The sequence below is a fragment of the Amphiura filiformis genome, chromosome 19 (genome assembly GCF_039555335.1).
Source record: "Amphiura filiformis chromosome 19, Afil_fr2py, whole genome shotgun sequence".
In the NCBI taxonomy this organism is placed as follows: domain Eukaryota; kingdom Metazoa; phylum Echinodermata; class Ophiuroidea; order Amphilepidida; family Amphiuridae; genus Amphiura; species Amphiura filiformis.
In genome coordinates this window covers 5,397,850-5,425,360 of record NC_092646.1, presented here as the reverse complement: position 1 = coordinate 5,425,360, position 27,511 = coordinate 5,397,850, and positions in this window count along the sequence as shown.

Here is a 27,511-nt window from a genome sequence, read left to right as displayed (position 1 = left end):
TTGAATGCTTTTCAGAGTGCATTCTTTTCTGCCAACCGTGATCAGCAAACCGTCCAAGAAGACTGGGACTTGTTTAAATCGAATGTCACTGGTTTAATGGATAGACACATACCATCTAAAATGTCTAGACCCAACTCATCAAAACCTTGGATAACTAGAGACATAAGGCGGCAATCTAAGAAGAAGCAGAAACTGTATAACAAAGCTAAAACCACCGGTAAAGCTTCAGACTGGTCTGAATTCCACCAATACCAGAAACAGCTGCAGAAGAGTTGTAGGAAAAACTACTGGGAATTCCAGAACAGCATGTTCAGTGACCCTGATGATAAGTCGCATAAGTCTTTCTGGAAATTCATTAACTCCAAAAACAAGAACCTGCTAATATTACATCTTTAAAAGCTGGAAATAGGGTCATCTTTGACAGTAAGAGCAAAGCATCGGCTTTCAACACGCAGTTCAGTTCTGTATTCACCAGTGAAGACACCACCAACATTCCCGACCTTGGCGAATCATCTCTTCCTACGATGAAGCACATTACTGTTACTTGTGATGGAGTAGTAAAACTTCTGACATCTCTCAATGTTACGAAAGCTACTGGGCCTGACACCCTTCCAGCCAGACTGTTGAAAGAATTTGCCACAGAAATTGCACCCATTCTCACCTATATCTTCCAAAAGTCCCTGGACACCGGCTTTGTTCCATCTGACTGGCGAGTTGCTAATATTTCACCGATCTTCAAGAAGGGAGACAGAAGCACACCGTCAAATTACTGGCCAGTGTCCATCACATCTATTTGCTGCAAACTCCTAGAGCACATTATTTTTAGTAACATCATGGACCACTACAATAAGCACAACATTCTTACCGAAGTTCAGCACGGTTTTCGTTCAGGCCGCTCTTGCGAGACACAGTTGATACTTACAGCCGAAGACCTAGCCAGATCCATTGATGACCGCGAGCAGGTAGACGCAATAGTCTTAGATTTCTCCAAGGCCTTCGACAGAGTGCCCCACCAAAGGCATCTGCGGAAACTCCAACATTATGGCATAAGAGGACCCCTACTCCAGTGGACAGATCACTTCCTGACTCAACGCCAGCAACGAGTAGTCATCGACGGCCAAGCCTCTGACTGGGAACGTGTTACATCAGGAGTTCCCCAGGGAGCGGTGCTAGGTCCCCTCCTCTTTCTCACATTTATCAACGACATTCCTAATGGCATCACATCAAAGTTGAGACTGTTTGCCGATGATTGCCTTCTGTATCAGTCAATTTCCTCCATCGATGACAGCACCAAACTGCAACAGGATCTGAACCTCCTCCATCAATGGTCAGCTAACTGGCAAATGCAGTTTAATACAGATAAATGCCATCTGATAAGGTTTACACGCAGACAGAAGGTTATTGATGCCCACTACCATCTTGGAGGCAGCCAACTCTCCTCTGTCAACGAATATCCCTATCTTGGTCTATCATTTTCCACCGATATGTCCTGGCAGAAACACATTGGTAAAATCACCACCAAAGCCAACAGGATGTTAGGCCTCTTGCGGCGAAACCTAAGGAGCTGTCCTGTGAGGATCCGTGAGCAGGCATACATCAGTCTTGTCAGACCTCATTTGGAATACTGCAGCACAATCTGGAGCCCTCACAGTAAAAAAAAGATATCACCAAAGTGGAAAGCATCCAACGCCAAGCTGCCAGGTTCGTCCTGCAAAGATACCAGCGTAGAGACAGCGTGACCTCCATGTTACAAGAACTTCAGTGGAAATCCCTGGAATGGAGGAGACATGCTACCAGCTTGGCCATGCTGTACAAAATCCAACACAACATGGTTGCCATCAATGCATCCGACTACCTCACACCAATGATCACCAGCAGCACCAGAAACTATCACCCAAGCAAGCTAAAGAAAATCACCAGCCGCACTCAGCTCTATGGGAACTCATTCTTCCCGAGGACAGTTTGCCTATGGAACTCCCTCCCAGTTGTGGTACTAACTGCACCAACCCTGGAAGTCTTCAGGGGCGGAGTTTCATCCAGCCTGTAATCATGCTGCTTGGTTTTTACTCGCACTTCATCCAGTTCATCGCACCATTTGAGTTTTCCAGTTGTCTTCAACTCCAGCACCCTCAATTTTCAAGTTTTTTGTTGGCTGCACCTGTATGTCTAGTCTGCACGTGATCAACATTTCTGCACCCTTGGCATGACGTCCGGAAAGGATCCTGCTGAGTATCGACGTAAACGTAAACATAAACGTGTATGGTCATTTGTGTTCAGTGCCCCCAGGGCTTCATAGCATCAGCTAGTTTGGAATTACAATGGGAAGCTTACTGTGACCTATCTAGTGGGACACCAAATAGGTTACACTAAGAATTCAAGAATTGCAAAATGGCTTGTTAACATGGTAGCAGCATTCAAGGACCACTTAAATCCACAAAATTTCTTGGGAATAAATTTGGGGATAAATTTGGAGACAAAATTTTAATATATAGATTGGAATACTCCAGACAGTTCACACTGCAGATTTCCCAAAGTTTTTGTTTGAGAACAGCTTTGCTTATTAAAGCAAAAAAAGCCCCCTGTGTCAAGTTCATGCATGAAGTTAGTGAATGCACTAGAATCATCATTCGCATGCACAAACTCAAAATACTGCGCCAACCTGTGTGGTCACTGCTGCGCAATGTGTGTATTCTTGCGTGTATACATAGCAAATCTATTGCGAGATATAACATGGCTCAGATATGAGGATAAGCCAAGAAAAAGTTCTGCCTAATAGACAGTCAATATAGGCAGTTGAGGCAGTTGAAGACAAATGACTGCCTAATCAATCTCAATCTGTCAACAAGATATTACTGGAAAATTAAGCAGTTGAAGGCTTATTACTTAGGCATTCAATGACTAGCAGATTTGAAGGTCTTTAACATAAAACGCCTTTAACTTTTAGAATATCTCAAGAACCACTGAACCAAAACTGGGCTTGCTTGTACTCATTTTAATGCATTTTTCATGCTGATTCCAAATATGGTCATGTATTAGTACAATTTTGTCTGCAGTTGACACCTGTATGGAGATATGACAAGTTTCATATTGCTAACAATAATAAAACACAATATAACAAAACTGATTTCCAGGAAAATTGCTCATTTTACAACGGTCTGTCAAAGGTGATCTATAAAAAGAAGCAAATTTCAAGAAAAAAAAATAATTAAGAGAAAAAGGATGAAGATAGTGGTGATTCTGTAACACTTGAAAGTCAATATTTCAAAGGGATGATGTCTTCAGCTATTTCAGTTGAAATCCATACACCCCATGTGGAAGACTCGTCCTTAATCTCCCACTCAAGGAGTATGAATTTCAAATAGGGAGGAGTATGAATTTCAAATAGGGTTATACTGTGTGCTATGACATGCATGTGAAATCTTAACCTCATGTGTTGGAGATTAAGGTCATGTCTTCTTTAGAGGTTGTCTGTATGGAGTTGGACTAGAATATTTCATTGTTGTTTATCCCATAGGTTTCTCTCATAGATATAAGGGTCAAGGGTTCGAATCCCAGGTCCGCCCGAGCTCGGCTGGCTCTTTGTGTCCTTGAGCAAGGCACTTCACTCTACTTGCTTAGTGCTTCGGAGGGTACTTTAAGCTGTTGGTCCCGTGTACATGCATATTTTCTCTCATTAATGTAGTGTGTACGTTAAAGAACGTCGATCAGTACAGCTTGTCTGTACGCAGTACGATAATACTCATACATATGAGGGAGGCACTAATACGGAAGAAGAAGATATCATTTATTCATGTGTGTGACCATGTCAACTCACTTTAGACTTGCAAATGACACCATGTTTTCACATTCAAAGTGATGGTATCTACACAGAGAAGATGTCTTACCCTTCCCAGAATCCTTTGCAACATGATACATCACCTGATTTCATCAAATGACACTCCCATTACTTTGTACAGGTACCCTTTGTTTTCATTTTGAGAATAGACTGGCTTATAAAACATTGGTCAATAGCTATCATGAAATACACATACTTTGCAAGATCTGGATATGCTCTGTTCATTGAGGTACTTTTCGTCACTATCGATCCGGAACTAGATAGCAAATCAGTACAGGTAATTAAAATGTGAGAAATGCATTGTGGGAAGTGTTAAGATACCTTCTCTGGTATCTACATGATGTCCTTGGATCCATGTATTTGGAACACACAAACTAGGAACCATATCAAAGATTTAGTTGCCACAATACAATCCAATGTAGCTATGTAGTGTAGATAACCCTACTCACTCATAAACATCTCAAAAAAGTAACTAACCCCCCTTAAATAATGGCCATTATTCAAAAAGGGGCTATTGTATTACAACTCTGTAAAATGCGTTGTAAGCAGAATTTATTTCTGCGCATTTTGACACCTCATTTGATACAATAGCCCAGAAAACAATAAAACACCGGTCAATTTAATGTAGTGAGGTCCAGATTTGAAAGTTGCACTTACAAACAAATTTTCACAATACAAAAACGCTCAGATACCATTGTACAGATTTCCTTCCATTGCGCTAAATACAAAATCAATACAATTTACTGCAACTTTCAAATCTTCGGTTACATTGATGTAAATGTACGCTGTGACGTCAATATTTAGTCACTTGCTGCAAATGAGCTGTCAAAATGTGCAAAAATAAATTCTGCTTCCAACGCAATTTACAGATTTGTAATACAATCACCCGTTTTTGAATAATGGTCATTATTTAAGGGGGGTTAGTTACTTTTTTTGAGATGTTTATGATAAACTATGCATCTACCTTGAGAATAAGAAACATGCTTTTGAACCAAAATTTGAAAACCAAATTTTGTGTTTTGTAAACCAGACAGATGTTTGTAAGATAATGATTTATTTATGAAAGGTTTGTGAATGTTGATGTGGCTACAAATTGTTGTGTTGTGTGTATTGTTTTTAATTTTAAGTACAACAAAATTGTAAGATTAATCAGTGGATGAGGGACAACAGCAAATTTTTGTTCAAGGTCAACCTCCTTTTTGACAGCTTTGAGCATTTGTACAGGACAAGCAAATGTAGGCTAATGTAATTTTACACAAAATTAGGGTTAGGGTTAAGGCTAGGATTATGGTTAGTTTAGGGTTGGGATTAATTTAGGGTTAGGATTATGATTAGGCTTAGCTTAGGGTTAGGATTAGGGTTAGGGTTTGGCTTAAGCTTACACAAAATAATTACATGAAGGATCAACCCAAATGTAGCTGACAATCTGACGTTACCCTGATCAGAACTGGCGATCCTGATTTGCAGGCGTTCTCTACTGCTCTGATGGTGCTGACCAAAGTGTTTGTCAGTGATATCTGACTGGACTTCAGTAGGGCTACTCGGTAGTGCAAGTTTAAGTGCTTGTCAGTGATATCTGGATCCTGACAGTAAAGTTCAGAAGTATGTTACTTTGTGGAAGCGGCCATTGACCTTGTCATCACGTATCAGGAACTACCGGTCGCGTACGGCCATATACGTGTTATTGATCGCGTAGGACGCTTGTGGTGGCAACATTTTCGTTAGCACCCCGGTGACCCCCCATGTTGCCGTTAGCACCCCATGGCATCTCCCATACGTGTGTCAATTCGTGATTTGCGGGATCTTATTTTTCAGGTTCTGTAGCTTGCAAATTTGGCTGGTCCGATTTTAACAGTGGGGGACATGGTGATAGCTGACTGGACTTTATAATATAAATATTCGTACTGCAAGTAAAGAGTTTGTCAGGGATATCTGACTGGACTTCAGTACTTGGTAGTGCAAGTAAAGAGAGTTCATTCCATATATCCATTTTCTCAATTTGAGATAGAGGCAAATGTAATTTGTCAAATATAAATAATAATAATAATAATAATAAAACCATGCTTATAAAGCGCAATACACAATTAAGTCTCAAAGCGCTACATAAAAAAACACTGTATACAAATAACAACAGAACAACAAGTTTAAAATGTAACCATGGTTACAGGCATGATATAGAAATGAAGCATTAAACATTTTTAACATTAAACAAGTATGTTTTCACAGAGCATTTGAATTGATCAACAGTCTTAGATATTTTAATATTGTAAGGAAGATTGTTCCAGAGCTCAGCTGCAGCAGAAGAAAATGAACGTTGACCATAAGATTGAGTTGACACTGGTGGAGTTACAAGAAGAAATTGAGAAGTAGAGCGAAGATTGCGTGTAGGCTTATATTCATGAAGAAGTTCTTGTAAATAAAAGAGGTGCAAGTCCATGAAGAGATTTGTAGGTAAGAAGAAGAATCTTATATGTTATGCGGGATTTGATAGGTAGCCAGTGTAGTTCGCGGAGAATTGGAGATATATGATCACGAGATTTTGTAAGTGTTACAAGTCTGGCGGCTGAGTTCTGAATGCGTTGAAGCTTAGATATTTGTGAATCAGGAAGACCATAAAGTAAACCGTTGTTATTATCCAAACGACATATTACGAAGGCATGAACAAGTTTTTCTGTAGTATGTTGATCAAGATATTGACGAATTCTGCTAATTTTGTAAAAAGAGCATGAGAGGCAGATCGACAAATATTATTTATATGAGATGCCATGTTTAGATCATTTTCAAACAGAACACCAAGATTGCGCGCATTTAAAGATGGTTCAATCTGAGCATCGCCGATACACACAGTTGGAATACTATCACTGGATCTGAAGCGTGATGTAATATGAAGAACTTCAGTTTTGTCTTGATTTAACTTTAGATGATTAGCAGTAGACCAGTTTTTAATATCCCTAACACATAGTTCCAATCCTGAAATTGTAGCTGATGATTTATCATCTTTCAAAATAACATAAACCTGTGTGTCATCTGCATAGATCATTCTACTAATTCCGTGAGCATCAATTATGCTTTCCAAAGGGATGAGTACATTGTGAAACCTAAAGGACCAATAACAGAACCTTGAGGTACACCCTCATCAAGAACATGAACAGAAGATTCCTTGCCATCAATAACTATCGACTGAGAACGATTTGTAAAATATGACTGGAACCAATTTAGAGCAGATCCAGTTATGCCGTGCACTTATCAGAGAGCGTTGGAATAAAATGTCGCGATTAATAGTGTCAAATGCTGCTGAATAATCCAAAAGAATCAGAACGGCCTCCTGGCCCTTATCTGCAGCAAGTAATTGAAGACACGTAACAATGCAGTCTCTGTGCTGTGATTAGATCTATAAGCACTTTGCATTTTGCCATTTAAATTGTTCTCAAGAAGGTAACTTTGTATCTGTGAAGTACATGCACGTTCGATTGTCTTTGAAAGAAACTTTAAATTTGCAACAGGCCGGTAGTTTTTCAGTGTCTCCGAATGAAAGAATGTAACAATTAGTCGGTTTTTAGTGGGTTCGCCGTTGGACAAGTTTAGACCTGTCAATCTTTCCTCAGGAGTGCTCAGACTTCTTTAGGACAAAGTACCTACGAATTAGACATGTAGGCTGCCCCTTGCCTACTGATTGCTCTGAAAAGAGCAGTTCACTGAAGACTGCCCCTTGTCAACAGAGAACAAGCAGATCTCGCATATCTGCTAATTTTAAAGGTTGTGGTGGCTCTGAAAAGAGCTGTTCACTGGAGACTGCCCCATGTCTACAGAAAACATGCAGACCTCGCCTATATGCTAATTTTAAAGAACGTAATTAAAATATGTGCCATTTTTGATCATTCATTAGATATTTTTAAGTTGGTTGTCAACTATTAACAGAGCAGATGTTGGTGGCCTAAACACAAAATGTTTGAATATGCCATATATTGCCTTTTGCATCAGAACTCTTCAAATGTTCTGTAGCCTGGTCATTACTGAGCTCATCTGATTTAAAATATTCATAACCTCATTAATATACGCAGCAAGTGCGATTCAATCACAGATAATAACTTTTAAATACGCGGACGCAAATCCAGGTCATTGAAAAAGTATAATGATCACGTCTCGTGACGTAGCTAAAAGTACGCTCTACAATGACCGCGTAACGTGACATGTTACGCATTCTAACAATTTACGCGGACGGTGGCTGCCGTATTTGGACATCGCATGATTGCGTGCTAGTGTGATTGGTCGCTAGCGGTATTTCCTAAACGGGCTATTCGATTGTGTTCTGTTTTCAAATTAAAAGAAGAAAATGTGACGTAAATTGAATTTAAAAAAGTGAAAAGTGACGGTTATGAATGAGGTTAATGACTTTGCATCAGTTATTTTGGTATTGTGAAATATCTAAACATTGTGCTTTGGACCTCGGAATATCCCTCGGGCTGCGCCCTTGTGATATTCCTCGGTTCCAAAGAAAAATGTTTAGATATTTCACAATACCCTCAAAAAAACTGATGCGCAGTCATTAACCTCTAATTAATGCTGTTTTGGAAAAATGTTAATAAATACTGATCCTTTGTATGTATCGTTGTGTTGCGATACCTTTGATAAAGCAATATTCTAACAGTGTTTTTCTTTTTCTTTCTATTCCATGCTTCATCATCTTGGACTCATTTGGTTATGACAGGTAAGTCAAATAATATCTATAAAAAATGATATCAAGAGATAAGTGCAAGAAGGTCTGCAATAGCTGCTATATAAACATTTGACATTATGTCTGCATTCTACAGGGTGGGCCATTAAAAAGTTCACACTTTTTCGATGGCTTATTTCTCAGAAATGAAAACACATATTGAAATAAGTTGAACATATTTGTAAACCTCTATGTCTGGACTGTCATTGCTGAAAAGGGCATTAACATCCATGGTCTAATTACAAAATGGCGACCATTTAAAGCAGAGAAGTCAAAAACCACTTTGCACACACGTAAGACTATAGACAATGATCATGCATATTATGTTTTTAGGCTTAAGCAAGTTTGAAAAAAGTTTGATGACTCTATAATTATGCATTTACTTGAGTGTCATTGCCGGGGTCATCGGACTCATGCGTGTATGAGTTGTTTACTGTTTGAAAATCATTCACCTGTGAAATTGACACAAAAGGCTGATTGGACATGCTCATTTACATAACAAATACACTAGTTTTGGAGGGAACTTCAAATTTAAAATGCCTTGCGTGCGTTCTTGTCATTCATGTTAGAGATACCCGTGTAAGTACTTTGAGGTGATTCTTGCTGTTCAAAATGCGGCAGTTTACAAAGGAGGAGCAATTTTCACCGAGGAGGAAATTTCAAGAACCGGAAAGGTGCGCTCTGTCCTGAATGCATGGCGAACCAGTTTCCGAATACCAGACTTCCTAGTCGCCGACACATCTATAATATTAAACAAAAGTTTCACTTACATGGAACTGTTCTCAATCGGAACAAATCTAACAGTGGGAGACCACAAACAGGAAGATCAGCCAATCACATTGCCCATGTTAGAAGGATTTGCAAGCTAACCCAAGATTGAGTACTCGACGGAACAATTGTCCCCATATTCCAAGGACAACGTTCACACGAATCATCACTCATGATATCGAATGGCACCCTTACAAGATCCTTAAGCGTCATGGACTGCAACCAGGAGATCCAAATCGGCGACTTCAGTTTTGTAACTGGTTAGTTAACAGAGCACGTCGCTTTCTTAATACCGCTGTTGTTGTTGACGAGGCAGGCTTTCAAATGGACGGGTCTGTCTCTTCTCAAAACGTACGGATGTATGCACCGAAAGGCAATCCTCCGAGAGACTTTGCTTTTAACGTTCCACATGACAAACGCAAAGTTAGTGTTCTCGCAGCCGAGATAGGACCGATATTCGTTGACCAGAACATAAATGGAAACGTTTACCTCGACATAATCAATGATCAACTAGAGCCTCAACCATTTGTCAACTGGTCCAAATATTTGGACAGCAAGCGAACGGGGCCATCCGCGGGGCGTGGTTCTTTCAAGGCGGAGCGCCAGCCCACCGTCTTATCGCTGTTAGAGACAGATTGCAGGAGTTGTTTCCGCATCGTGTTGTCGGCCTTGGACATCATGTGGAGTGGCCTCCGAGGAGTCCTGATTTGACACCCTTGGACTTCTGGCTTTGGGGTGATGTCAAGGCGTCTGTGTATGCCGAAGGTCCGCCAAGGAGTTTGCGGGAACGGAGGAGACGTATTACAGATGCGTTCACAAGGATGCGACGCACAAGGGTTACTTCAAGAGCCGTTCACCATATGTACGATCGTGCGATGATTTGTATTCGCGAGCAAGGAGGCCACGTTGAAGGACGATAAGAACACTTTAAAGACAGTTAAGCATTTTCACTGTGGCATGCATAAATCGTGACTTGAACCATGATAAGCAGTAATGAAGAACAGAACTATTTTTATCAGAGTCAAATATGATTTTACGTGTATTCTTACCATTCTAGGGCAATATTTTTAATTTCCTGACAATTTGAGACAAATAACTCGATTTCCATTGAAGCACTGCTACGGTTTACATGTGTCTATATGAAGAAATAATTTCCGAAGAGAAGGAGAGACATTCCTGACACCTATTTATAAATTTATCTTGTTATATCTCTATATAAGATTTATGTTATAGTGCAATAACCATCATGAAGACTCGGGTATAAAATTATGCACATTATCCAGAATGCGACTGCAAACAAACGTTAACTGCGCAGATTATTTAAAGCTACTGTTACATATTCTGTTCAACTGGAAGGCTACATATTCTGTTTGAAAAAGAAATATTTATTTAAATATGGTTAATTTACAAGAAAAATATTGACAGAACTTTCATGCGTACTGTTATTTTTCTTCCTTTGTTCCTAATCCATTGTGATGTGAACCAGCGACCACCATATATCGCGTGATCATCCGCTCCATTTGACTTACGTGTGTGCAAAGTGGTTTTGACCCCTTGCTTCAAATGGCCGCCATTTTGTAATTAGACCATGGATGTTAATGCCCTTTTCAGCAATGACAGTCCAGACATAGAGGTTTACAAATATGTTCAACTTATTTCAATATGTGTTTGCACTTTTGAGAAATAAGCCATCAAAAAAGTGTGAACTTTTTAATGGCCCACCCTGTATATTGTACACATCTCAGAAATATGACACCTGGAAGCTATTGCAGGTGGGGTTATCTCCCACTAAGCTCTCAATATATAAAACTCACCTGAATTCTTTGTAGATTAAATCAGGGCTGTGGTACTTAGAGAATAAAAGTATTGTTTTGAGATCCAGCCATGTATCTAGCACCCTGATTTAACACTAGATACAATTACAAGGCGGAATGCCCAGTTGTTCCACATGAAAATAATGGTATCTACCATGTTATATCAGGTGATAGAGACATGACTGGGTCTCAAAACAATACCTTGATTGTCATTCTTAAACAGATCAACTATAATTATTTTTGGATGTAATGCCCCAAAATGACTTCACTTCAGTAAACCGGTGGCTTATCCTACCAAATAACAATTCGTCGCTGTTTTGATATAGGGTACCTGCAGGTAATATGGGACCATTAAGGACGTTTAGCTTATTTGCATAAAAACTAAAGAAGATATGCCCACAAGAGATTGTTATGATGAACAACCTGTCCTTTAAGATTAATAAAACAGGCAATGTTACCTTGTTTTTATGTTTGTTTGGGCGCTATGACGCGTCAAAATGACGTCATCGTCAAGTGTCCCATATTACCTGCATGTGCAGGTAATATGGGACACTGGGTTATCTCTATGGTGAAAATCAAAAAGTTCAGAAAATCACTCTTTTGTTCTAAAAACATTTTTGTTACATGATTTTGAATGTTAAATGCAAATTTCTACAAGAAAATTCAATTTTCTAAATAGTTTTGCTTTTCGCATTGACAATGTACACAATTTCCTATGTGTCCCATATTACCTGCACCCATTCAGTTGAAAATCAGAGAAAATAATCATTTATAAAAGGAAAGTGCCACTTGTCAGTGGAATTTTACCTGCTGATAAGCTTAACCCATCACCTAAAGATAATAAAAAATGACAAATGCCCCCTCAGTACCAGAGTTTTTGGATACACAATCATAAAATGTGGCGTCATTGATTTTATATCAGGCCAAAAAACGACATAATTTTTGGGCAATTTCACTCTTTTGGCATTGATTTCCAAGAGTTTGATACACAGACTCCAAAACTGCATTTCTAGAAGCACAATTGATGTCTCTAAACACTTAACAAATCAACTTAAAGTGTTTACCTTCTCTAAGCTACTTTTTGTTAAAATGAAAACAGGTGTCCCATATTACCTGCTGTCCCATATTACCTGCACCTACCCTACTGCCATATGACGATTTTTGGGCAAAATGAGTTATATAAACTTTCAAAATCTGTGAATGAAACTCTATCTATTCTCAAAGTTTTGAGACCTAATGTAATTAGTTAATGAGATATGCCACTAATTAGTGTGATACAACATTTTTTTATGTACCCCCCCCCCCCCCGAAAACATCATTCTGTATTTTGACATACAGTCGTATCAATGATACGTCGCCATAGGCCACAGTGTAACTGTAGTTGCCTATTATTTTGACATACTGTCGTGACAGTATCGCAATGTCGTATCATTATTAATACATAGGTTTTCAAATTGTGCATATTTTGACATACTGTCGTATGAGTTTGGAGATTAATTACTACTAATTAGTGAATGAATAAACAGTTTGTATTATGTTGAGAACAAATGCAGATATATTATTGATTATATTCTTTGATAATAATAAACATATTTTACTTTGGTGCTCTCCAGTGGGTCTTCAAAAATTGGAAAAACTTTAGATGCGATTTTCTCAAAACTGCATTTTTCGTCATACGCCAGTATGTCAAAACAGCGACGAATTACTCCAGAATCCTTGCTTCAATATGACAGTATACCAGTCTGTATTTGTATGAACTTTGTTTTAAGTTCATTATGAGATGAAGTCAATAGGAGTCTTTAATAGGAGTGTGCAAAATAACAAACAACATTCTCACATTTTCCTGCTAAAGTACTTTGCAGCTCTCTAAAATGTCTGTGAAAGTGAGTGATTTGCACTATTTTTGTTTGCATTTAGAAGTCCAATAGTATTTTGAAAGTCCGTTATTTGGAGGGCATTGTGAAAAATCTAAACATTTCGCATTTAGAACCGAAGGATATTCCAAGGTCCAGAGCAAAATGTTTACATTTTTCACAATGCCCGACATATTAAAAATGCAAAGTTATTAACCTTATTCATAACCGCCACTTTCATCTCTTCACTTTACAAAATAACACACAATTTTCCTCAAAAATTAAACAATTTTTAAATTTTGCCTTTTCAAAAATCGAACAGGCTAAAACAGGCCGACCAATAACAGAAGTGCGAATAACAATCTGTGCAAATATGGTAGCATGTAATCCAAATACAGTGGCCAGCACGCGCAGTTTGTTCGATGCACAACACAGCGTGCATGGAGGTTACTAATATTTACGCTGACGATGCGGAGGTCCACTGTCGAATATTAGTTCTGTGTTTAGTGGTTGCGTTTCTTTTGACAAATAGATAAAAATGATTTGATCGCACTTCCTGCATATTTATTAATGAGATTATGAATACAGGATAAATCCAGTCATCAAAGGTTCTGTCAGACATTAAGTTGTCTGTTGGTAAAACTCTTGTTTTAATAGTACAAATCAACAGATTCATTGTAATAATGTCAAGCAAAAACAGGATGTCTGTTAAGCATAGATGTACGCTAAAAAAGTAATTATTATGAATTTAATTTTTGGCCCCACAACATTTTGACCCCCAACACAATGTGCCATGTGCAGGGCTTATAAATGTTATGATCATAAGTTGGCTGGGTGGGCTATGGAAGGTGGAAGCATAATCATTAATCCACCGCAGCCTATATGCAATAACCAATTTTAAAACTTCTAACATGGCTGTCTAAATCGGTAACCCTTTAATCCCATCACATTTTGTTAGTGCTCGATAGTGACATGACAATGTGATTCATTTGACTCATCTTTGCGACTGGAGTGTCACCTCTCATTATTATACTCTCATCAGCTGAAAATAATTGAATACAAAGAAATCGGACACTTGCTTAGTTCTTTAGCCATTACTCAATCATGTCAGACATTGGCAAACACATTGGTAAATATTCTAGCCTAGACTGGTCACAGATACTTCAAAGCTCAAAAAGAAACTTATAATTTTTCACAAAGTCATATCTTGAAATCCTGTCCATCAAATTGAACCAAAATTACACACATGTTTACTTCAATACTCTACTCTTAACACATGTCAGTAACCAAGCAGTTATCCAACTGACACAACAGCAAAATGCACTGACATGGAACAGCTTCCTGGACCACATTCACAGCCCAGCCCTGTTTCATGAAAAAAGTGTATGAAAAGCAGAAAGCAGCACCGTTTTATCATCTGTGCAAGGATCTTGTGTGCATTCTCACAGATTTTTTGTGCTGTGTGTCAAATGTTGGGCTGTGAAAGTGGAGGAAGTCCAGGAAGCTGTCCCATGACAGTGCTGTGACATTTTGCTGTTGTGTCAGTTGGACAAATGCTTGGTTACTGACATGTGTTTTGAGTAGAGTATTAAAGTAATCCTGTGTGTAATTTTGGTTCATTTTGATTGACGATATTTTAAGATATGACCTTATATGATTCACAAGTTGTAAAAAAAATAAGTTTCTTTTTGAGCTCAGTTTATTTCAGTCTCTTGGTTTCTTTCAATTTAATGGGCTATTCCATTTGAAATCTGCTATACCCATGTGAAAGGTTTAAGAAACATCTTCCACAGAGGGAGTATGTTTATGAAATGGAATTAGCTGGAGTTAAGTTTGGGACGCATACTCCCCCTGTGTATGGCTTTACCTGTATCTTCCACAACTGGAGTGTATGTATCAAATGGAAGTTACCCAATTGTCTATTATATTTGAAACCCATAATACCCATATGTCAACTTTAGCTAAATCTTCCATGGGGAGTGTGGATTTCGAATGGAATAGCCCATTATTTTGCCCATCTTGTCTGTGGGCTGCAGACGACATATTGGTTTTGATGGTAGCGGGGAAACTGGGTCATCTGACCGGAAGTAGCAACGGATGTTGACCTCCGACAAAACTTAATTGCTAAGGTGATAAAAAACACAACCTGTTCTATGGACGGACCCACGCGCAGACTTGGCAGGGTTAAAAAAAACACTGAAAGCTTGAAAATCTGAAAAACAAACCACTTTGGTATATTTAAAGGGTAGACCTGTGGTCTCCATCGGTATATCACAACTCATCTGTACATTTCTTCACATGCCAGTAAAAGAATTCTCTGATTGATGGTCTGTTTAAAACAAAATTTAATTCAATTGGGCTCACTTTAGCATTAAAATTGCAAATGTGTGCCCGCTTCTCACACAAATTTTCCTGGAAAGTAATTCTGGGAGCGGGACAGCTTGAAAATTTTGGAGGCATCCTTTCAAAAAGTGTCTAACAAAAAGTGTCTAAATCTTTAGGCTGTCTGTAAATTTTCAATTTTGAGTTCCCCTGCAAGCTGTCTATGTCACAGCACAAACCAAGAGATAAATCATGCCCTATTACCTCATAAAAAATGACTTGCCTATTTATCGCTACTGCATAATTTGTGAATTGTGCAGAACTAGATCGAGTGTAGATTTGTTAAATTGTGCAGAAAAAGAGTACAATTTGTCATCGGAAATGCAGCGCGGTAAATGCATATTGTGTGTCAGTCCTTGTACCTCTAGTAGGAGTTGAATATACAAGAACACTTAATGCTTTGTGTGCTAGCCATAGGCTTCAACTTGAAAAGACCAAGTTTTCATATATTTTTTCAAAATATCAAGAGCTATCTTAAGAACCACTGAACCAATACTACAACCATGGCCAAAATGTGTTGGGACACTTACGGAAAACGTACACTATATTATTGCCTTATTTCCGTTATTGTTAACGTGATAAAGTGGAGGTTTCTTTGGTGACAAGCCTAAACCCTTTCCTAACACCCCAACCCTCCCCTTCCCCACCAATCAATGTTGGGTGCCACTAGGCGCGTGTGACCAAAAAAGTAGGATTCAACATTGATCGGGGGGAGTGGGGGCTTATTTACATATCCTATCAAACCGTCCCAACACTTATGGCCAGCATTGTCTCTAAGGTACAAAAAATCCAATTTTAAAATGTGTGTTTTGGCCCATATCTCCTCAACCATAACTTGGATTTTCATCAAATTTTACATGAAAATGGAGAAACTATTTATCTTTTCACTTATATAAAAACTATTGGATTTCCCTCACGTGATATAACGATACGATTAAGCTTTTATCGCAATATCATGTATTTTACAGTGCGTGCTGTACATTATTAGCCTCTGCGCACTACGTATTTTGCTTAAAATGACGTTTTATTTTGAAAGAGTAGTGATTTAGTCGCCAGAAATACATGGTATTTGTTGACAGGAATTGATTGAAGTCTTTTAAAAGAGTGACTTTGGAAAAAAATTAATACTTAAATTAAAAAAAGCTAATTTTCAGACAAAATAACAAACTTTAATAATTTTCATCGCTTGCATCAAAAAAAGTATGTGGTAATTGCAACGAGAATATCGTGTAAATATAATTATAGTTGGCAAGAGTGGGCTTAAATTACGTTTTATGACTGAAATCTATTAAAGCGCTTTCAAAGAAACTTACGTTTGAAAAATAACATAGCACATAAAAAGAGTAATTATTATAATATTACACATAATTCCTAAATCAGAATTTCATCTTCAGAAGATAGCAAACATCATTGACTATTCACCTTCATATCCTATTAGTCTAGTCGACTTCCTGCTGAGAAATAGAAGTGTTAGGTGCATTTTTTAAGTTAAAAACAGTATCTATTTTTTTAAAGTCAATTGGGTATGCTGAATGCAACAACCATGGATACCATAAATAACAGTAATGTTTTGACCTTCTAATTTGCATAAAAACAAAATAACCACCAAAATCATTAAATTAGTATGTAAAACTCTAATGATTTTGGTGGTCATTTTGTTTGATGCAAATTAACGAATCAAAACATATACATTATTGTTGGTATCCGTGATTCATGGATTCAGCATATTAGGTCATGCCGATTTTAAGGATGAATACCGTACTAGTAAATATGATAGTTCATGATTTAGAGATAAGTTACAACAAAAGGTGAGTGATCTTCATGATACAACATTACCTTTATAACACAACAAACGCAGTATATAATACTAACAAGCCACAATAAATGCGCATAATAGTGACATTTTGCATGTTATTTGAAAAAAGGAATTTGTTCGTCCGCAAAGTAATTTGAAAGAAAATTGTCACGAAATAATTAAAACAATAAAAAAAATTGGATGGAGTCGAACCCGCGCTGTCTACAGGAGATGAACAGCACGCTAACCAATTGAGCTATCGGAGACCACTGGTTTTCGTATGGTTTTGTTTATTGACAAGTGTCAAATTAATCATGATATTTAAATTGACAATATTAAGCTAAATAAGTTGAATTTCTGAAATGATCATATCGGTAATCCATATTGTTGTGAAAATATTGTGTCGATTTGTAAAACATAACGCCATGAATCCACGATATACCACCGTATTCTTAGAATAAAAGCAATTGACTATGATCAGACTTTATAGCAATGGTTTATCGATGGGATGCATTCATTTGCGTATGGTCATGATGGTGTTTCGTTGGTTTACCGTCGCATCCTAAATACAAAGTCCATACAATATATTTAAATTTCATGATTAGTCTTACTTTAAGAACGAGACTGAATGCGGACATGCTTGAGTTCATGTCACAGTATGCACTATAATAAAAGAGAATCACTACTATATCTTGATTCAGTTTACGAGTGCATACCGTGGGTTTCAAACTTTCTTACACTTTAAGAATCGATTTTCTTGAAAAGGCCTTGAATACCGTTGTTCTATAGCCAATAAGCTACGTTTCATGTCCTATAAGCAGCGGGTTAGTTTCAACACTTTTATTCCATTTGTAATAGCTTTTATACCTAAAAATACTTCGTAATGTCACTTCAACATGTTAGCTCAGTTGATAAGTCGTCTGTCTTGTACTCAAAAAGTCCAAGTTCAATTCCTAACGATTTAATTTTTTTTTTTTTTGCTTTCTTTTTAAAATAAATAATTTCTCACATCACTGAATTTCTGTTGAAATGAAAATGAAAAAGTGTAGGAATTTTTTTCATAAATAAGATCACAAATAAAAGCAGAGCATCAACTGAGCTAACACACTGTACTTGTTCATCCATTATTGTATGTAGTCTAAATTAATGCTAACAAGTTGATTTACTCCGTTACTTCAATTGAGGTAGACAGCATTAAATTGGAAAAACAAGTGTGCATGGGTTCGATTCCTTTATTTGTTTTTGATCACGAGATGTTGTGATAAATTTTATTTTCTTCTATAACTTTAATATAAGATTTTAATTGGTGAAAACAATAATTTGTCATTTTAAAACCTAACTTTTGACAATTAAAGTGACGAATAGTGAACTTAAACATGGCCAAAAATATGGCTTTAAGACTTTTAAAGTGACCAGTCCCTAAATTTAAAATGTAGCCATTTATATTTTTGTGGTCAAGCAAAATGATAGGATCTCTTACTGCTCCAAATTTGGTGTCAATATCATAATTACTTTTTGAGTTATAAGCAAAAAACTGAAATTAGATGATTTTTTTTCAACTTTTCAAATACAACCATGGCCAAAATGTGTTGGGACACTTACGGAAAACGTACACTATATTATTGCCTTATTTCCGTTATTGTTAACGTGATAAAGTGGAGGTTTCTTTGGTGACAAGCCTAAACCCTTTCCTAACACCCCAACCCTCCCCTTCCCCACCAATCAATGTTGGGTGCCACTAGGCGCGTGTGACCAAAAAAAGTAGGATTCAACATTGATCGGGGGGAGTGGGGGGCTTATTTACATTATCCTATCAAACCGTCCCAACACTTATGGCCAGCATTGTAGGCTTGTTTGTACTCATTTTAATGCATTTTTCATGCTGATTCCAAATATGGTCATGAATATGTACAATTCTGAAATTTTTGAATTTTTAAAAAAATATTGAAACTTGTGGTCTGCATGGAAAGAGTTGAATGTAATGTCATCTGAACACCATTATGCTGCAGGCATGCAAAATATGCTTAAAAAGCGTGATTTTAATCAATTTTATAAGATCTTATGGGAGTTAACATATTTTGCAAGCTTCAGTGCAAAAGAAAAGGGGTGAATTTCACAACATTTACAAGAATGTTGGCAAAAAAACATACATTTGGTAGCCTATTCATCACTATGTATTGGAGGCTTGTAGAATATTTATGCTTATATAGTATAAGTGACAATGTGCTGTAGGCAAACTATGTTGAAAAAAAACCACATTGTAAGTCGTGAGAACTTTGTTCAATTTTTACGTTTTTGATAAAAAAATCTTGATTTTTAATCAATTATGTAAGGAATATGGGTTAATCCCCTTTAAAATCCACACTACCCCTGTGGAAGATTTAGCTAAAGTCTTCCACATTGGGAGTATAAGTTTTGAATAGAATAAATATTTGGGTAACTTACATTTATAATACTCACTCCAGTTGTGTCATATAATATTTATTGTTTTAAAAGGGCATTTCATGATCCACAGCCTTATCTCCCTACTTTTCTCCAAAAAAACCTGGATACACAATGTTTATGTACAATTAATTGCAGATTAATTCCTATAGCAAAAATATCACCAGATTTGAATTGTTCAAAACGTAATTCAACACAATGGCCTATGGAATCACCTGAAATTCTGGGAATAAACTTTTTTCGTGGATAGCTATTGAAAATGTCATAAAAAGAGGATGCTAAGATTACGAAACACTCCTTTAATAGACCAACCTGCCATGAGCACCATTCTGTTAGGTAGCTAATTTTAATAGATTTTTCTAGTTTTAAAATCAAATTACGCAGAAAATGGGTCAAAGTTAGTGAACATGAAATCATGTATCACTGCTATTATCTTAATATGAAGTGATAAGAAATCTTCATATAGCAGGTAGAATCATATAAGTATCGTTTTAGCTCGCAGCAAAATTTGTAAATAATGCTGATTTTGATAGATTTGTAGGTTGTTAATCAAATAACACAGAAAAGGTTGAATTTCACTGACATCAATTTGGTGAGGTTGTGCAACTCTTACGTCTCTACTTGGAACACTTCAACTTATAGATGCTGTATGTATCACTGGAGTACTAACTTGCTATGGGGTATGGATGTATGATGTTACAATACTCACAATATCATTAGAATGTTTTAATGTATAATATCCTTTCTAAGGCGATGGAAAGAAAATGTTCTACTGACGAACAGATTTGCCAAGTAGGGTTGGTTGGTTGGAACTTACTTTTTTAATTTTCAGCATGAAAAATCAGAAAAAAATCTGCAATTACATATTTTGCCTACATTTTTATTAAATCACTCTGCACAGACCGATCAACTTCATTATTATGTTTTCAGGGTTATTAGGAGTTAAGAAAGCCTAATAATGATAATATTGGATGGCTTATTTCGCATGATACCATAACATATAGGATTCGTCATACAAATATATTTATATGACTCATCCGATATGTTATGGTATCATCTCAACCATCAATATTATATCAAACTTAGTATTGTGATAGTATAATGGTGGCCTGATGTGCTGTATACTTTTGTGTCATGTTATTGCATATTTCTGAATATTAATGAGCTTATTGCATATTGCATATTATTGGTATTTACAAACCTTTGTTATTTACACACCTTTGTGTGTGGGAGGCCACCTTAATTACGAACCGTGTAACTCTAGTAAAACATATTTTGTCAAAAAATGCAAAATCTGTGTCAATCAGGTTGGTAGTTGTAGAACAGATCCTTTTTTTGTTTTTGGTCACCTTCACTATTTTGTAAAGACCTTTTGCCCTGGCCACCAGTTCGGGTAAAAGAAACAGATTGTTTGACAAATGAGGTGCTGATGTGATGATGACGTGATTTTATTAGCCAATCAAAATTGACTTTATGTTTACACCCTAAACTGCACCAGATTGGGCAGTGTTAAGTGCTTTTATAATTGTTATAGCCTCAATCAATCAATCAATCAATATATCAATCAATATCAAATTTATTTTATCCATTCATCATGCAACAACTTATACAATGAATTACAATGAAAATCGCATAATATAAATATATGAGAAAAGCAATTAGTATAGGAGTTTGCATCATTATGAGAAAAGCATTTTTTTTAATGAAAAACACTAATAATCCAGATATGGATATCTATAAAGTACACTACACAGAGTGTGAGGTACAGTGCCCCTAGGCCTAAAATTACAACATATACATTTTCTACAAAGAAGAAGAAAAAAAAAACTAGTATGCAAGGTACAAGCGTACACCAAAAATCATGCATTCACTCAGTGCACATGGAAGAAATAGTACTCCCATTAATGTACAGAATTCTGCATAGAGCATCCAACCAAAATGATCTGCATGGTGTGCAGATTGATTTTCAATTTTTCAATCAATGTCTTGTGCTGCGTGGAAGGTTATGCTCTGCATGCTAGCCGTAGGCTTCAACATTAAAAAGTCCCATGTTTTGAGATATTTCTCCAAATTATAAAACACTATCTCAAGAACCACTGAACCAATACTATGATTGTTTGTACTCATTTGAATGCATTTTTCATGCTGATTCCAAATATGGTCATACAAATTTACAATTCTGAAATTTTTTAATTTTTAACAAAAATCTGGAACTTGTTCATCTGCAGTCAACGCCTTTGTAGGGGAGAGTTAAAGCAGTTAACAAAATTGAACTTACACTAGGATCCACAACATGTTCATCTATTAGGGCACAGTTCTTTAACTCGTATATCTGTACATGCATTGAATGACCGTAGAAAATTTGGGAACAAAAACTCATACTCTGCAACTTGGGGTCAAATTTGTAACTATGAGTTTTAATTAAGGTTATTGAACTATGCCATTGGGATGAGGCCATTGTGGTCCATAGTGTTATGGCTACAGATGTGTGGCAATACCTGTACTGATGAAAGCATGTTTCTCAGGATTTGACCATGACTTTTTTGCTATTTGAGGCATGTTTTACTCAATACATCCTGATAAACTGAATGTACAAATGTTGTAGAAAATCAGAGGTCTTTTCCTTTGAAAATTGGATTAGAATGTGTTTTTCATTATATCTTGACTTAATTGTGGCAGAGAATCATTGATCAAGTCAAGTTAGTTGATGGGATTTTGTCACTCAATTTATAAAAATAAAATTAAAAACTTTCATTATGGCTGAGAATCATTTATGAAACAGTCAAATGATGGGGTTTGTAGTCAATCTTCAGGTAAACAACAGCCTTTTTGTGGTCAAACCCAATTCATCTCCACTATATATATGTATGGTCAGGGCTTCAGAATGTGCGCAAAGAAAAATAAGACAATTTCAAGCGGAATTGTGCAAAAAATAGCAAATTGCGCTGGAAACTTTAAAAAATTAAATTTGATGGGATTTGTGAGAAAATGTTTAAATTTTGCAGGGATCTGCGCAGAGTTTTAACAACATCACAGGTTTTAACATCAAAAGTAAAATGGCAGAAAGCAAGTAGAAAAACTCTATATTTTGCTGAAATCTGACATAAAATTGGTGAATTGGAGGACCGCACCTTATTGCATGGAGAAGGGTAAAATGTGGGAGCATTGCAGGATTTTGCTCCACAAAAATTGTTGAGCCCTGTGTATGGCTTAGGCTTGCATTAAAGGAATGGATATATCTGATGCAATAATGGGATATCAAATATACTTTGTACATGGTTGACATCAGAGTATTACTATGGATATACGCCTTATTATATTGCTTTACCCACCAAAATGTCCAAGGCTTTTTGTCATGAACTAATGAACCAATACTATGTTTGTACTTATTTGAATGCATTTTATGTTGGTTTCAAAAGGCTGTGATAATCCTAAAAATCTGAATAAAATTGAAACTTTTGTAATTTTGCTCATTCAAGTTGTTTGGATTCAGTGCGCATTCGCATGGGAAGGGTTAATGGCATTGAACTTGATTGGTTTAATATAAACTCCAGTTTTCAAGGCTACCTATTATTAGACTGTAAGGACTGAGCTGGGCACAATTTGTAAATTGAAACATCTCCCAAATCCTATGACGTATCAAGTTGTATCCACCATGTCCACCCAGCTCACTAGGCTATTCCAGCTAAAATCCATACACCCCCTATGGAAGACATGACCTTAATGTTCTTCCCAGGGAGTGTGAATTTCAAATAGGAGACTCCATTTGAAATTTGTTCCCCCTGTGTGGGAGATTAAGGTCATGTCTTCCACAGGGGTGTATAGATTTCAACTAGAATAGCCACTGATCATAGACCAAGTAGACATGTATCCAGTGCTTCCAGTGTTTTCATAGGTGTAGCCACTTTTGATTGTGATGCAGAATTATAGGGCATCAGACTAATTGTCTCCTGCATTCTCTATGTGTTAATTTTACCTGTTTACCCACATCATGTCGGTATAAGGTGAAGGTACGGGGGATGAGCCTGTGTTCAGGCTGGAGTGTCCATCTCTCTTTCCAAGTGAATGGGCTAGACTCCCCCATGAAATGATGCTGCGAGGGGATTGCTACATCTCCTCCTAACAGTGAGTCTGTTACCTTGCGGGCATTGAATAAAGCTGGTACCCATTTGTACACCTGGGTGGGGAGAAGCAATAGGAGTAAAAATCCTTGCCTAAGTGTACAACATGTTGATACCAGAGGGATTCATACTCACAACCTTAACCTACCTTGTGATTCTGAGTCTAAGTCTTAGACCGCTGCGCCACGGTGCCAACATCAAGTTGGTGTACCTTTCTTTTCAGTAGTTTTGCATATTCTTTTGTATCATTTAATGATCCACGATGTGTTTGGTGTTCTCTTATTTTCAATAGACAGTTACCATAGAGTATTAAATAAAAGGCACTAAATTTAATGCCCATGTGACCCTTGGGCGCCACCATACCAAGACCACCAAGTGATCAGTAGATGTGCTACAATGCTAAGAGATAGGAATTTTTCAGACAAATATCATCAAAATTGCTGAAAATTATATAGGCAAATTAATCAAAAATTGGGGGATTCTGTTTTTTAGTATGTTTTCAAGAACTAAATTTTGAAAGTTTTGGTCGACGGAAAAAAAAAAAAAAAGTTATTGACGGAAACTCTTACAATAATACTACAAAGTTGTAAAAAAATGACAAATTTGCTAGAAAATTTGGACATGCATCCCGCGTTTCCAAATGAAATACACGGGAAGACCACCCGCTGTGCCAAAGGTCACTTTTCCAGACATCCTGTCTAGACGCTGTAATGTCTGTGCCCATCTGGTCACGTGGGCATTTAATTAAATGCCTTTATTTAAATGCCCTAAGCCGACTGGTAGATAGCATGTTGGATTTGGCATCTAGATAAAATGGCTGATTTGCTATCTTCAGAAGATATCTGTTTTAGTTAGTAATGGTCTATTTTCAAATCTGCATGGCAACTTAAGCTTGGATGAGCTTTTTGCTATCTTCAGTAGATAGCAAGTTAGATTTGGCATAGCTAAAATTGGATGACTTACTGATTTTTAAAAGATAGTAAGCATTAATCTATTTGAAAATCTATATGGTAACTGGAGCTAGTATTAGCTTTGTGCTACCTTCAGTAAATAGCAAGTTAATCTAGAATTGGCGTATTTGATATCTTCTGAAGATAAACAATGATTCCTGTCTTTCATTCTCTAATTGAGGGTTTCCCTGGCGGACAGGTGAAGGATACTTATGGCACTTATTTTGCATGCTGGCCATAGGCATCAGCATTAAAAATCAGTTTTGAGATATTTTCTCAAAATATCAAGAGCTATCTGAAGAACAACTGAACCAATACTGGGCTTGTTTGTACTCATTTTAATGCAATTTTCATGCTGATTCCAAGTATGGTGATGAAAATTCACATTTCTGGAATATTCACATTTTTTAAAGAAAATTTTGAGCATTTTTATGATCTGCAGGAGGACATGTGTGGTGAGGGTTAAAGTGTTTGTTATATGCCGTGGGATGTGTACACAATTCTCAGTCTCATATCAATGCTTAGATTTTCCACAGTTGCTAAATAAATGGTAGTCACTTCAAGTAGATAGACCCCTACTGAAAGTGGTTTTACTGTAAGTGACAGGGATGTAAATCGTCAGGAAATTTCCTGACTTCAGGAAATTTTGCTTGGACCTTCCCTGTACAAAGTATAGGGAAATAGAGACATTTTCAGGAAATGTTAAAGCAGTTTCAGGAAATTATGTCATGCTTGTTTTCATCCCTGAAGTAAGGATGCTATACATAAGATTAATTGTTGAAGAATCCCAGGCTTATCCCCGTATTTTTGAAAACTGAGACACATCCAAATTATTTAGCTATAAATTCATTATGTTATGATTATAATTTAGTACCTCCTAATTATGGTAACTTTTATAAATATATCTTTTATACACATAACTAAATACAGGTAATTAGCTTTTAATAAAAGACACTCAGTGATATATAATATGGCACATCAAGTGATATTCAATACCAATGAATTGATCTGAACTAGTTACAAAACAAAGACATTGAATTGTGTCACATTTGTGATGATAACTTGATGCTTTTTATCAGGGTTGCCAAACTTGCAGTTTGGTAGCCCAGTTGGGCTACTTTTGAAGATTTTTACCATGACTTTTTACCATTTCATGTCCCATAGAAACCAATGTTTAAGAAATCAATTGAGCTACTTTTTGACATTGGCTCCCAAGATTGTCAGTAATTTCCTGTTCCATAGAAACCAATGATCAGTGGCGATTATAGGTGCTAGCGCCCTAAAAGCAACACACTTTGATGTATAGTACAATAATTTTTTCACAATTTTTTATACTTTTCAAAGTTTTTCCGCCCTTTTTTCTTTACTAATTCTTTTTGCTGCCCTCCTTCTTCCGCCGCCCTTCTTCCGCTGCCCCTTAGTTTTGGGCGCTCCTGCTCACCCGAGGCTCGCTCCCCCCAAATCTGCGCATGATGATTAAGTAAATAATTGGGCTTTTCTCTGATTTGACTGATCCCCAATTTGGGCTGAAATTTTTTGGCAATCCTGCTTATTCCTTGAAAATATCTTGTAGAGCACAAAGAGACATTCAGATTGCAGTAATGATACTGTAAAAGTAGAAATTTTCGCGAGGTTTTTATTTTCGCAAATTTCGCGAGTGGACATAAAATCGCGAAAATAACCTTTTGCATTAGGTTTCTATTGTATCAATATCAAAACCGCGAAATTTAATTCTTGCGCAATTGACAAAATCTTCACAATTGCGAAAATATCTTTTTCGCAAAAAAGACTTTTACAGTACAGTTTTGTGTTTCAATGATATTTTCTCATCATTGTATCCATTTCAGATGAGATTGCGCTATCAATTCCACAATCTTTTCTCTGTTTCTCTTTGTCTAGAGTGTCGAGTCAATGGGCTATTCCATTTAAAATCTATGCTACCCCTGGGGAAGATTTTGGAAATATCTTTCACAGAGGGTATATGAATTTCAAATGGAATGAACATATAGGCACTCCATTTGAATTTCATACACATGAGCAAGATTCAAGCTGAATCATCCACGGAGGGAGGGTGAGCTACAAATGGAGTTGCTAATGTGTTCATTCCATTTGAAATTCATACTCCCTCTGTGGAAGATATTTCCAAAATCTTCCACAGGGGTAGTCACTCTTGATAACACATTGTCTGGTGATTCTATTGCTGCAAACGTCATTCAGAAGACCAGCGGTAGACTCACATTTTTATATAGACAGGCTGGCTTCCTTAATATGAAAACCCGCAAGATACTGTCTTCGGCCTTAATATTATGTCATTTTGATTACGCTTGCTCTTCGTGGTATTCGTCAATTTCTCAACATTACAAAAATAAACTTCGAGTCATGCAAAATAAGACTGTCAGATATATTTTGGGTTTGGGGCCCTGTTCCCACATTGGTCAAAACGAGTTGAATAAGGTTGGGATGCTTTCAGTCAATGATAGGGTTATTCAGCTTAAACTAAATCATGCTTTTAAGATTTTTCATAATCTTGCCCCTGAATATTTAAAATTGTATTTTACTCGTATATCTGCAGCTCATAGGCACAGTACCAGGGGTAGCCCATACAACTTTGTTGTTCCTCTTTGTAAAAGTCACACATTCTACAACACCACTATTCATCATTGGAACGCTTTGCCAAAGGGAATCAAGCAAGTTAATAAAATCAACACTTTCAAAATATTAGTCTAAAAACACCTTGCTGGTCAAGCTAATTAATGTGAGCTGGTCTCACTTCATGTGCAATATTTTGTGTTGGTGTTTCATATTTTTTTGTCTTCAGTGTTCTTTGCATTCCCCCT